The following is an 11,295-nucleotide window of genomic DNA, read 5'->3' as shown; positions in this document are numbered from 1 at the left end:
GAAAGCACACGGGTGGAGCTTATTGTCCTCCTGTTCTGTCCTCCGGACATGACTGCCCCCACCTCGGAGTCCGACGCGTCCACCTCCACAACGAACTGCTGTGTGAGTTCCTGTTGCCGGAGAATGGGTGCAGTGGTAAATCTCTCCTTAAGCAGGGTGAAGGCTTGCTGAGTGGCAGGATCCCACTGAAAAGGAACTTTGGGAGAGGTGAGTTTAGTGAGAGGGAGACTGATTCTGCTGAAATCATGAATGAATCGTCTGTAAAAGTTTGCGAATCCCAAAAAAAGGTTGCAGTTGTCGGCGATTAGGAGGAGTGGGCCACTCCACCACCGCTCGCACCTTCTCCGGGTCAGTCCTTAAGTTCCCCTTTTCGATGATATAGCCCAAAAAAGCCACTGGAGTCACGTGGAACTCGCGCTTCTCCCCCTTCACAAAAAGCCAGTTTTCCAAAAGGCGTAGCAGGACCTGCCTCACGTGAACTTGGTGCTCCGTGAGCGTGTTAGAAAATATCAGAATGTCATCTAAGTACACAAAAACACAGCGGTTAACAAAATCACAAAGCACATCATTAACCATTGCCTGAAACACTGCGGGAGCATTGGTCAGACTGAAAGGCATCACGAGATACTCAAAGTGGCCCTGGTGAGTATTGAACGCGGTCTTCCATTCCCCTCTCTGATGCGCACCAGGTGGTAAGCGTTGCGCAGATCCAGTTTGGTAAAGACAGTTATACCCTGAAGCAGCTCAAAGGCTGAGGAGAGCAACGGCAAAGGGTACTTGTTCTTAACAGTGATTTGGTTAAGGCCCCGATAGTCAATACATGGGCGCAGTGACCCATCCTTCTTATCCACAAAAAAAAATCCAGCCGCAACAGGAGAAGAGGAAGGGTGAATCAACCCTGCTGCAAGCGACTCCGTGATGTAACATTCCATAGCATCCCTCTCGGGATGGGAGAGGCTGTACAGGTGGCTAGACAGCAACAGGGCTCCAGGAAGGAGATCGATGGCACAATTGTACGGGTGGTGGGGGGGAAGGGACCACGCATGATCCTTACAAAAAACATCCCGGAAATCATGATAAACCTGCGGAACCGCTGAGAGGTCCGGGGGGCCGGACGGCGAGTCAGGGGGCGGAAGTGGGACGGGTGAAGCCGCAGCCTGGAGGCAGTTCATGTGACAATTCACACTCCAACCCAGTATGTCACCTTTCTCCCAGTCAATGTGCGGGTTGTGGAGAACAAGCCAGGGATGACCCAGAACCAGTCGAGTGAGTGAAGCTTTAAACGAAAAAAAACAAATCCTCTCTGTGTGATTGCCCGAGAGGGACAATGAAAGGAACTCAGAAACATGAGTAATATCAGGCAGGTGCTGACCTGACAGTGCGTGAACACGGAGAGGGCGCGACAGAGGCTCCAACGTGATGGTTAGTTTAGCGGCGAGCGAGGTGTCAATAAAGTTCTGCTCAGCCCCAGAGTCAATGAGTACCGAGAGAGAGCGAAAAACAGACTGAACGCGTAGTTTAGCCGGTAAGAGAAATCTGGGAAGAGGGCTCTCACTTGACAGATCGCCCACCAGCACCCTCTCGATTACTGGTGAGCACGCCCTTTTGCCAGTGTCAGGCAGGAGGAGACAGAGTGGCCCTTACTGCAGCAATAAACGCACTCACCGGCGGCAAGGTGGTGCTGGCGTTCCGCGGGTGACAGCCGTGAGCGCCCAAGCTGCATGGGTTCCTCCTCTTCACAAGTGTCGGAGTCGCACAGCAGCCCATGGGCTGCTGTGGAGGTTCCATGAAAATCCAGCGATTCATGCCCCGAACGTGTGCGTGCACCCAGGTGTGTGCATACTTGATCGTCCACCCGAATACACAGGGACAAAAGCGCATCTAGGGAGGAAGGCAGTTCACGAAGGATCAGTTCACTCTTTATCTCCTTATTAATATTAGCGAGTAATGCACTCTTAAGAGCCTCTTCCCCCCATTTCGTCTGCTCAGCCAAAGTAGAAAAATCAATAGAAGAATCAGCCATGCTCCGGTTGCCTTCTTTGAGCGCGAGTAAGCATTGGCCGGTGGTGGCAGTCGTAGATTTCCTGTCAAACACACCTTTAAACTTATCAAGAAAGTCAGAAAAAGTAATGTCCGGATTTGCTTGAAGCACAGCTTGTGCCCATGTTAGAGCACGATCCTGGAGCAACTGGACAATATAAGCGATTTTTGCACCATCATTAGAAAAGGCTTGTGGTTGCTGGCGAAACTGGCACATTGAATAAGGAAACCAGTGCACTTATCAATCTCTCCAGTGAAAGCTTTCGGAGTAGGAAAAAGACCACAGAATCTGCTGAGTCCATTTCCTTGGCTGGATGATTCTGTCACAACTGATAGTAGGGACTCAAGAGCAGAACAGGTTGACGTCTCCAAACAGTTTATTTACAACACCGGTGCACAATATATACAGTGAGGGGAAAATCCAGGCTCCAAAGGACCAAGGGGAAGCTCTCTCACACTCGCTCTCGTCTTCATGCCCAGCCTCACACACGCTCGCACTGCAGGAAGGTCACAGGTCCGGGAAGGAAAACTGTGGCACAGGAAAAAGAAGTCACTCACGAATCACGAAAACACTAAAGCACAGATTCACGGGAGCTGGGAGAATCACTAACGTCTGTAGAACAATCATCCAGCGATGAGAAGGTCTGTGTCCCAGCCTGAAATAGTGGACAGGTAATGACAGCTGATCATGGACAGGTGTGTGGGTCAAGGGCGGGAGCCTGCAGTGAGCGCCGCCCAGGCAGAGAGAAGGGAGAGAGAGAGAGAGAGAGAGAGAGAAAATGAAACAAACACATGTAGCCTTGCGAGGCCGGCTGGGCAGGCACGGAGACCATGACACTTACATTCTGCTGCTGATACATACTTTAGGTTTCTGAATATTAAACTTGTTGCTGCCTTTCATAGTGTGTAACTTGAAGGCCCTGAGTACTTTCTCCCACACTGAAAACACTGGGATGATAACATTATTTGAACATTACCTAATAAGACTGATTCAGGACAGACAATTAGTTATGTTAAACTTTCCTAGCAGTCCTTCACAAACAGGGAACAGTCTGTCTATTCTCTCCATCTGTCAGCTGCTGCTGGCTCTTCCTCCTCCTCTTCCTCACACACTGCTGAGTTTGTCCTGGTGGATCATCAGCGGTGCAAAGCCTCACAGATGATGTGCAGCAGTGGGTCCCTCAGTCTGTCCTCACTCTGGACACTTGCAGTTGTCACACATGGAAATCAAATGTGTGATAAGCTGCAGGATTCAAACACAAGTGTAACTTATAAATACATGTTCATACTTTTATTCCACAATCAGAGAGAAAGAAACAGAGAGAGAGTGCAGGACAGACAGACAGGTCTCCTGTCTCCTGACAGATCTCCATTGAGACTGTGTCAGCTCCCAAACAGACAAAAAACAAACTAAAAACCAGCAATAAACAACTTAAACATAAAAAATCGCAAAGAAAGAACAATACAGTATCCACATCTGAACCAAAGAGTAAAACAGTGAAATGTGGATTATTAAATATTAGGTCTCTCTCCTCCAAGTCTCTGTTAGTACATGACTTAATAATTGATCAACAAATCGATTTACTCTGCCTTACAGAAACCTGGTTGCAGCAGGATGAGTATGTTAGGTTAAATGAATCAACACCCCCGAGTCATTCTAACTACCAGAAACCTCGAAGCACAGGCCGAGGGGCGGTGTGGCAGCAATTTTTCACACCAGCCTATTAATCAACCAAAGACCCAGACAGACTTTTAATTCATTTGAAAGCCTGATGCTTAGCCTCGTCCAGCCCAGCTGTAAAACTCAGAAACCAGTCTTACTTGTTATCATCTATCGTCCACCTGGGCCTTACACAGAGTTTCTCTCTGATTTCTCAGACTTTTTATCTGATTTAGTGCTCAGCTCAGATAAAATATTATTGTGGGTGATTTTAACATCCATGTAGATGCTAAAAATGACAGCCTCAACATGGCATTTAATCTGTTATTAGACTCAATTGGCTTCTCTCAAAATGAAAAAGAACCCACCCACCACTTTAATCACACTCTAGATCTTGTTTTAACATATGGCATAGAAACTGAACATGTAACAGTCTTTCCTGAAAACCCTCTGCTGTCTGATCATTTCCTGATAACATTTACATTTATAATAATTGATTACACAGCAGTGGAGAGTAGACTTTATCACAGTAGATGTCTTTCTGAAAGTGCTGTAACTAAGTTTAAGAATATAATCCACCCACTGTTATCATCTTCAATGCCCTGTACCAACATAGAGCAGAGCAGCTATCTGAACGCTACTCCAACAGAGGTCGATTATCTTGTTAATAATTTTACCTCCTCACTACGTACGACTCTGGATACTGTAGCTCCAGTGAAAACTAAGGCCTCAAATCAGAAGTACCTGACTCCGTGGTATAATTCTCAAACACGTAGCCTAAAGCAGATAACTCGTAAGCTGGAGAGGAAATGGCGTGTCACAAATTTAGAGGATCATCATTTAGCCTGGAGAAATAGTTTGCTGCTTTATAAGAAAGCCCTCCGCAAAGCCAGAACATCTTACTATTCATCACTGATTGAAGAAAATAAGAACAACCCCAGGTTTCTCTTCAGCACTGTAGCCAGGCTGACAAAAAGTCAGAGCTCTACTGAGCCAACCATCCCTTTAACGTTAACTAGTAATGACTTCATGAACTTCTTCACAAATAAAATTCTTATCATTAGAGAAAAAATTACCCATAATCATCTCACAGATGTAATATTATCTACAGCTACTTTTAGTACCATTGATGTTAAGTTAGACTCTTTTTCTCCAATTGATCTTTCTGAGTTAACTTCAATAATTACTTCCTCCAAACCATCAACGTGTCTTTTAGACCCCATTCCCACAAAACTGCTCAAAGAAGTCCTGCCATTAATTAATGCTTCAATCTTAAATATGATCAACCTATCTCTAATAATCGGCTATGTACCACAGGCCTTCAAGCTGGCAGCAGTGTTGGGTCTATGTTTCCACAGGCCCCGCTAGTTTAGAGACTTATTCCTCATGAAGAACGAAAAACAAGACAGAACATCTTCAACCAGTCTTTAACTCGCTAACGAGGGAGAGCCTTGGTCAGAACCAGGCGGTGGAGCAATGCTCCTCACCTGTCTCTAGCCCAAATCCTTCAAAGAGCAGCTCTCCTCGCAGCTATTTATTGACATGACAGTTATAATACATATCACAGCACAAGCACCTGCCACCGTAAAACCCCCCTTGGTTACAAAGACAAGGCACTGTGTGTGTGTGTGTGTGTGTGTGTGTGTGTGTGTGTGTGTGTGTGTGCACGTGTAAGCATGTGTGCAAGAATGTGTGTGGGGGTGTGTGTTTGAGTCATTGTGTGAGAATGTGCAAGCAACTGAGAGTGAGACAGCAAACAACTGTCTCACTCTCAGTGATGCTATATGGCCATAGCCCAGAAGAATGTGTAGACAGTGGCATCACAAGCATAACAATTGGTCTCGTTGTTTATGTGAGCAGTTGTAGTTGAAAACCCATGCAGGTACTGGGTGTGGTTTGCTCTGTCCCAGTGCGCTCCTGTAAATCCACTCAGGGTTAACTGGCTCAAGAAGGTGCACAGCACATTCCTTAGCCATTCTAAATTGGGTTCTGGATCCGTTGGTTTCCTCACCAGGATTGAGACGAGAGGTCCTAGAGATTTTCTCCCCCACTTTGAACCCTGGACTTTTCACCATTACCCAGACTCGGCCAGGAAGTGTGTTACCTTCTTGCAGTGCGCTTGATGTATGCAAATGTTTCTCTCAGCAGTCTTCACTGCTGTGGGCGTCGTCAGCAGCACCTGATAGGGACCTTCCCACCGTGGACTGGACCAGCACTTCCTTTTTATGGCCTTTATCAGCACGCAATCTCCAGACTTCAGACTCTGCTCCTGTGGAGAAACAGAATCATCTGGCAGATCATTTGTTCTCATGATTTCTTCACTTTTTAACATTTTAAGCATCCAATCTGCTAATGTGTTCTCTCTTCTGCTTTTCTATCATCACTACTGAAAACTGGAACTCTAAATGGTCTACCATATATAATCTCAAAGAGTGTCAGACCGTTCTCTGTTGGAGTAATCCTCATGTACATCTTAAATAATTCTATGCAGTCTAACCATGTGCTGCCTGTCTCTTCCATTGGTTTCCTAAGTCTTAGCTTTACTGTCCCATTAGTTCTCTCTACCAACCCTGCACTTTGTGGGTGATATGAACAATGATGTTTAAGAGTTATCACTGGATGCTGTGCCATTAATCCAATCACTTCATTTACAAAGTGTGGACCATTATCACTATAAATAATGATATTCTTACATATTGCTTTTGCAACCGAAATGGCATCTGCTTTCCTAGTTGGGATGATTTCTACCCACTTTGAAAAAGGGCACACTATCACTAGACAGTACTTGTAGTTATTACAGTTGTACAGCTCTATAAAGTCCATGTGAATAACTTGAAATGTGTGACTGGGTCTGGGGATTTTCCCTCTCTTAGGTCTCAAATTACCCTGAGAATTGTGCTTGCAACATATTATACATGACCTCCAAAAGTTTTTTTTAAAAGCACTAAATCCTAGAGTATGAAAATGTTGCTCTACTGCTGCCATCATACCTCCTGTTGAGACATGGCACAGCCCATGGCTCAAAATCGCAGCAGTCTTATATAAATTCTCAGGCAGTGTTGGTTTATCGCACAGATAATAAACATCATCCTGCAAGCTTGCACCATTCGTGAACCTCAACTGTTTTTCCTGCCGTATGTAAGTGGGCCTGCATGTCTGCCAATGCATCTCATATAATAGGCAATGTCTGCTGGTGTTGCACTGTTAAAATGTGAACACCATGTGCTCCTAAAGCTGCCTCTTTTGCGATCTTATCCGCAAAAGCATTCCCTAATGCAACTGGATCTTTCCCTCACATGTGTGCTGCACATTTACAAACGGCAATTCTACTGGGTAATAACACTGCCTCCAGCAGATTTTGCAGGAGTTTGGCGTGTTCTACAGGTTCCCCTGTCGAGGTTGTCATACCTCGTCTTGCCCACTGCGCTGCAAAGAAATTTAATATACCAAATGCATATTAACTATCAGCATATATAGTGTTTCTCTGCACCTTTACACGCTTCCGTTAAAGCTACTATTTCTGCTGCTTTAGCAGACATGGAACATGCTAATTGTCCTGCACAGATAACTTTCTCACTATCTACTAGAATAAAACCCTATTTTAGTCTGTCCCTCTGCTGTTGTAAAGCTCAAACCATCAACAAACCAAACCTTTCCCTCAACGACTGGCACATCTATTAAGTGATTTCTTGGTTTACACTCCTTCTCCACGTGCTCTCTACACTCATGAGGAGTGCCCTCTTCCTCCGTTGGCAAAAGGGTTGACGGATTCAGAATTGTGCACCGCTTTATGGTTATGAGAGGTTGTGAGAGTAACAGTAACATTAAAGACAAGTGTCTTGTAGGTGACAGAAATGTCATTTTAGTCTGCAGTAGTAAAACATCTACCTCGTGTGGAACTAACAGTGTCAAAAGGGTGAAATAAAACTATTTCCCAGAACATTGTACAGCTTGAACTGCTGCACATCCTGATCTCACACACGGAGGTAAAGCACAGGCAACTGGATCTAATCTCTTAGAATAGTAAGTTACTGGCTTCATTTTTGGGTAAAGTGCTGTTAGTTATTTCACAGTCACCTGCCATTTGTGCTGTTCACAGAACCACAAGTCCATCGCTGAACTTTCTCCTGCCCGTCGGATGGAGCTTGGCACGCTCCTTCATCCTTCAGGTTCTCATGTTCCAATGCTGCAGACGATTTAAGGCAGAGCAAATCGTACACCCTAGTTGTCTTCCTCAACGTCAACGTCGCATTTTGTTTCATTCTATTTAACATTTTGCTGTGCAAAGTCTCCTCATGACGATCTTCTGGAAGCCCAGTAGCACAGTTCTCTGTGGGATGTCTGCTGTGCTGAAGATGATCTCTGATCCTCCTGAAGCCTCTCTCCTGGCTCCAAATCATTGAACATCTCAACTTCATTCCACATTGTAATCAGTGACTTTCCTTAAGTTTGTCATTCACTATGAGCTCAATAGTGGTCAGATAATGAGCCCAATTTAATTATTCAGTAACCACTGCACATCTGTTCAAGTGTCACTTGTCTGTCTGTGCTGAATCCTTTACAAGCACTGTTAAAGAAAACAAACATTAGCCAAACACATGGTTCATCCTGGTGGTCGAGCCTAGGTCATCCAGATTCCAGAGGTGCTGTAAAAGGTCATAAAGTTAACACTCTGCTGTAAAAAGAAGTAACACTGGTTTCAAACACAGTATGTATCACACTGTATTCTCTTCTTCCCTGTAATATTCACATTTTCTCAACAACACAGTGTAATTTCATCACCAACATATAGCCTGTAACCACAGTTTCCTTCACACAAAAATTGACTAATCCTGTTGTAGAAAAACATTATTAAGTTTTGTGTCCTGCTGTAAATCACATGATCAAATCACATGATTAACCCTCTGCTGTGGAAAAGAAATGTAAATGTTAGCGCTGTGCAGGTGTATACACACTTTCTCACAGTGACCTCTGTGAGCAACACAAGGTGATGAAAACACCCTTGGTAAATTCAAAAACATCCAGAAAAATTACAACTAATAAGGTTAAATTTGCAGGATTCACATAGTCATGTGACCCAAGTTTCCTCCTGTGGTCTCCTCCTGCTCCTGCAGAAGACACACAGATATACATCCACACCTTTGTCACATTGGCGTGGGGGTTAACTTCGCATAGTTGTGTTAAGTTAGTCAGTCTTGTCAGCTTTTACCAGTCAGTCAGTTCCCCGTTTTTTTTATTTTCACTCATCATTCACTCAGCGATTCTTTCTTTGCTGATAGTGGAATTTATCGTCGCATTTCATTTTCACCCTCAGCAAAACGACGACATTAAAAAGGAAAAGAATTTAGACTGGATTTCCTCACTGAATCCTTTTAGAAAGTGGTTTTCACATGAGCCCATTTTAATTTTGGAGAAACTCACTTGCAACGGTTTTCCCGATGACATGCCATATAGGGCTTTCGTTCTAATCGCTCAAACGATAGAGATTATCAAACAAAACTTTCAGTGCACTGTGAAAGTATCAAAATAAAAAGAATAAAAAGAAAAGAAAGGCCTTGTTAAATCATGACACGTGTTCTTCATCTCAGGGGGATAAATCATACCAAACCTAATTGGCAGGCTCAACTTTGCAACAAAAGTCATCAGCCAGTTTAATCTCAAAACATTCATCCAATCAGCCACACAACATACAGCATAACCCTGTTGTCTCATCACATAATAAGTTTCTTCTCATGTAACCAAATGTGTGCCATGTTAAAACTTCTTCACACACCAGAAACTCAACAATCAGCTCACTCAGCTCACTCATTCAAGACCCCTCATTAGCATTCTGTTTTCTCCCTATGATGCAACCATTTGTTCTCCTATAATATTCAGTCCACTAGTCTATGTATCACTTTCATCTTACTAGTGACTTGGACAAGATGACAAACAGAATCTCATGCTTAAGATGCTGTCTGGTCTTCATGAGTGTCATTGTATGTGTATATGTGTCAAGAGACTTATTCTAAATGACACTTCTTCAGCTGAGAGTCTAACGGTGTGTTCACACCGAACGCGATAGATGCGAGCGAAAACGCCCCAAATGCCCCTAATTTGACGCGTGCACATTGGCACCTCAACGCGTGTCCAAGAAAAATCCATCGCGCCTCAAAATTGCATATTTTGACGTGCGTGAACCGGAAATGTGGGAGGAATGTGGGAGGAAGTTGTGCGAGACGGTATCTTCTCAAGATGGCAGCTGTCGAGCTAGCGCTTGAAGAGAGAGTCTCCCTCCTCTATTTACTGTGGAGAGCAGAGCAGCAGCGTAAAAGACGTCCTCACCGTACCTGGGTCCATCAGGTCCTCCAGAAGCGTGAGCAGTTTGGTGAGTTTCACCATTTGCTCCAGGAGCTGCGCCTGGATGACGGCCGATTCCAGCGATACCACCATCTTTCACTCGGCCAGTTTGAGGACCTGCTTTCCTGTGTCGGTCCAAGCATCGCCCGCCTAGACACCAACTACAGGCGTTCAATCCCACCTGCAAAGCGCCTGTCCATCTGCCTGAGGTTAGTAAAAGTGTTTAATGTGGTAGTCCTTTATTGATACCTGTGCTAATATATGCTAAGCTATCCCTTTATACACTGCTAACATGGATGTGCTATGCTAACAGTGAATGCCGTCGGTGTTTACTGATAGCAAACTGTGGTATGGAGACGACTGTTTATAATATTTCTAGTGATACTCGAAAGGTCTCATCAAGTCCCGATTTAAGTCGATTTACTGTATGCTGTTATCAGTGTTTGCGCTGTTTGGACGAGAGAGGGGCACCTGCTGTGAGGGGTGTGGTACCTGCTGTGGTGGAGCTGTTGCAAGGCCTGGGTCGTGTAACAGCAAACAACTCCTCCAGAGAGGCTGTCCTGGTGAGGGAGAAATTCATGGCCCACTTCTCGGCGGAGGGAGCTGTGTCTTGGCAACCAAAGGAGTAGCCTGTTTGAAGTCCGAGTGACTTCCCCACAACGGCTCTTTTAAGAGCCACCCACAAACCTCTAAAGAGTGTCCCTGCCTTTTTAAATTTTTCTTAATAAATGGAGCTCTACTCCAAAATAAACTAACCTCTCTTTACTCTCTTAAATGTATCTGATGAGGTCAGATGCATCTCTCAGGTCCTGTGTCAGAAATATGTCAGGTTTTCAGATAATAGCTTTTTGGGAATCACCTTGTTGGTGCAGCCTCTAGGCCCAGGATCCACCATCAGCCACCAGGCCCAGGATCCACCATCAGCCACCAAGCCCAGGATCCGCCATTAGCCACCAGGCCCAGGATCCGCCATTAGCCACCAGGCCCAGGAGCCTCAAACAGCTACCAGGCCCAGGAGCCACCATCAAGCCACCAGGCCCAGGATCCCCCAGCAGCCTCTAGGCCCAGGATCCACCACCAGGCACCAGGCCCAGGATCCAACATCAGGCATCAACAACTAAACAGGTGTGTTTGCATCTTATTTGAGCCGCCTACAAAATGCCACCAAAGAAAGGCACAGTCTCCGAGGATGAGATGGAGGAGATTAAGAAATCTCTAAATTACATGTCAGGAGAGCTTTCTACTATCTCCAAACA

Source organism: Oreochromis niloticus, linkage group LG10, assembly GCF_001858045.2.
Source record: "Oreochromis niloticus isolate F11D_XX linkage group LG10, O_niloticus_UMD_NMBU, whole genome shotgun sequence".
Taxonomy (NCBI): Eukaryota; Metazoa; Chordata; class Actinopteri; order Cichliformes; family Cichlidae; genus Oreochromis; species Oreochromis niloticus.
This window is presented reverse-complemented; position numbering follows the sequence as displayed.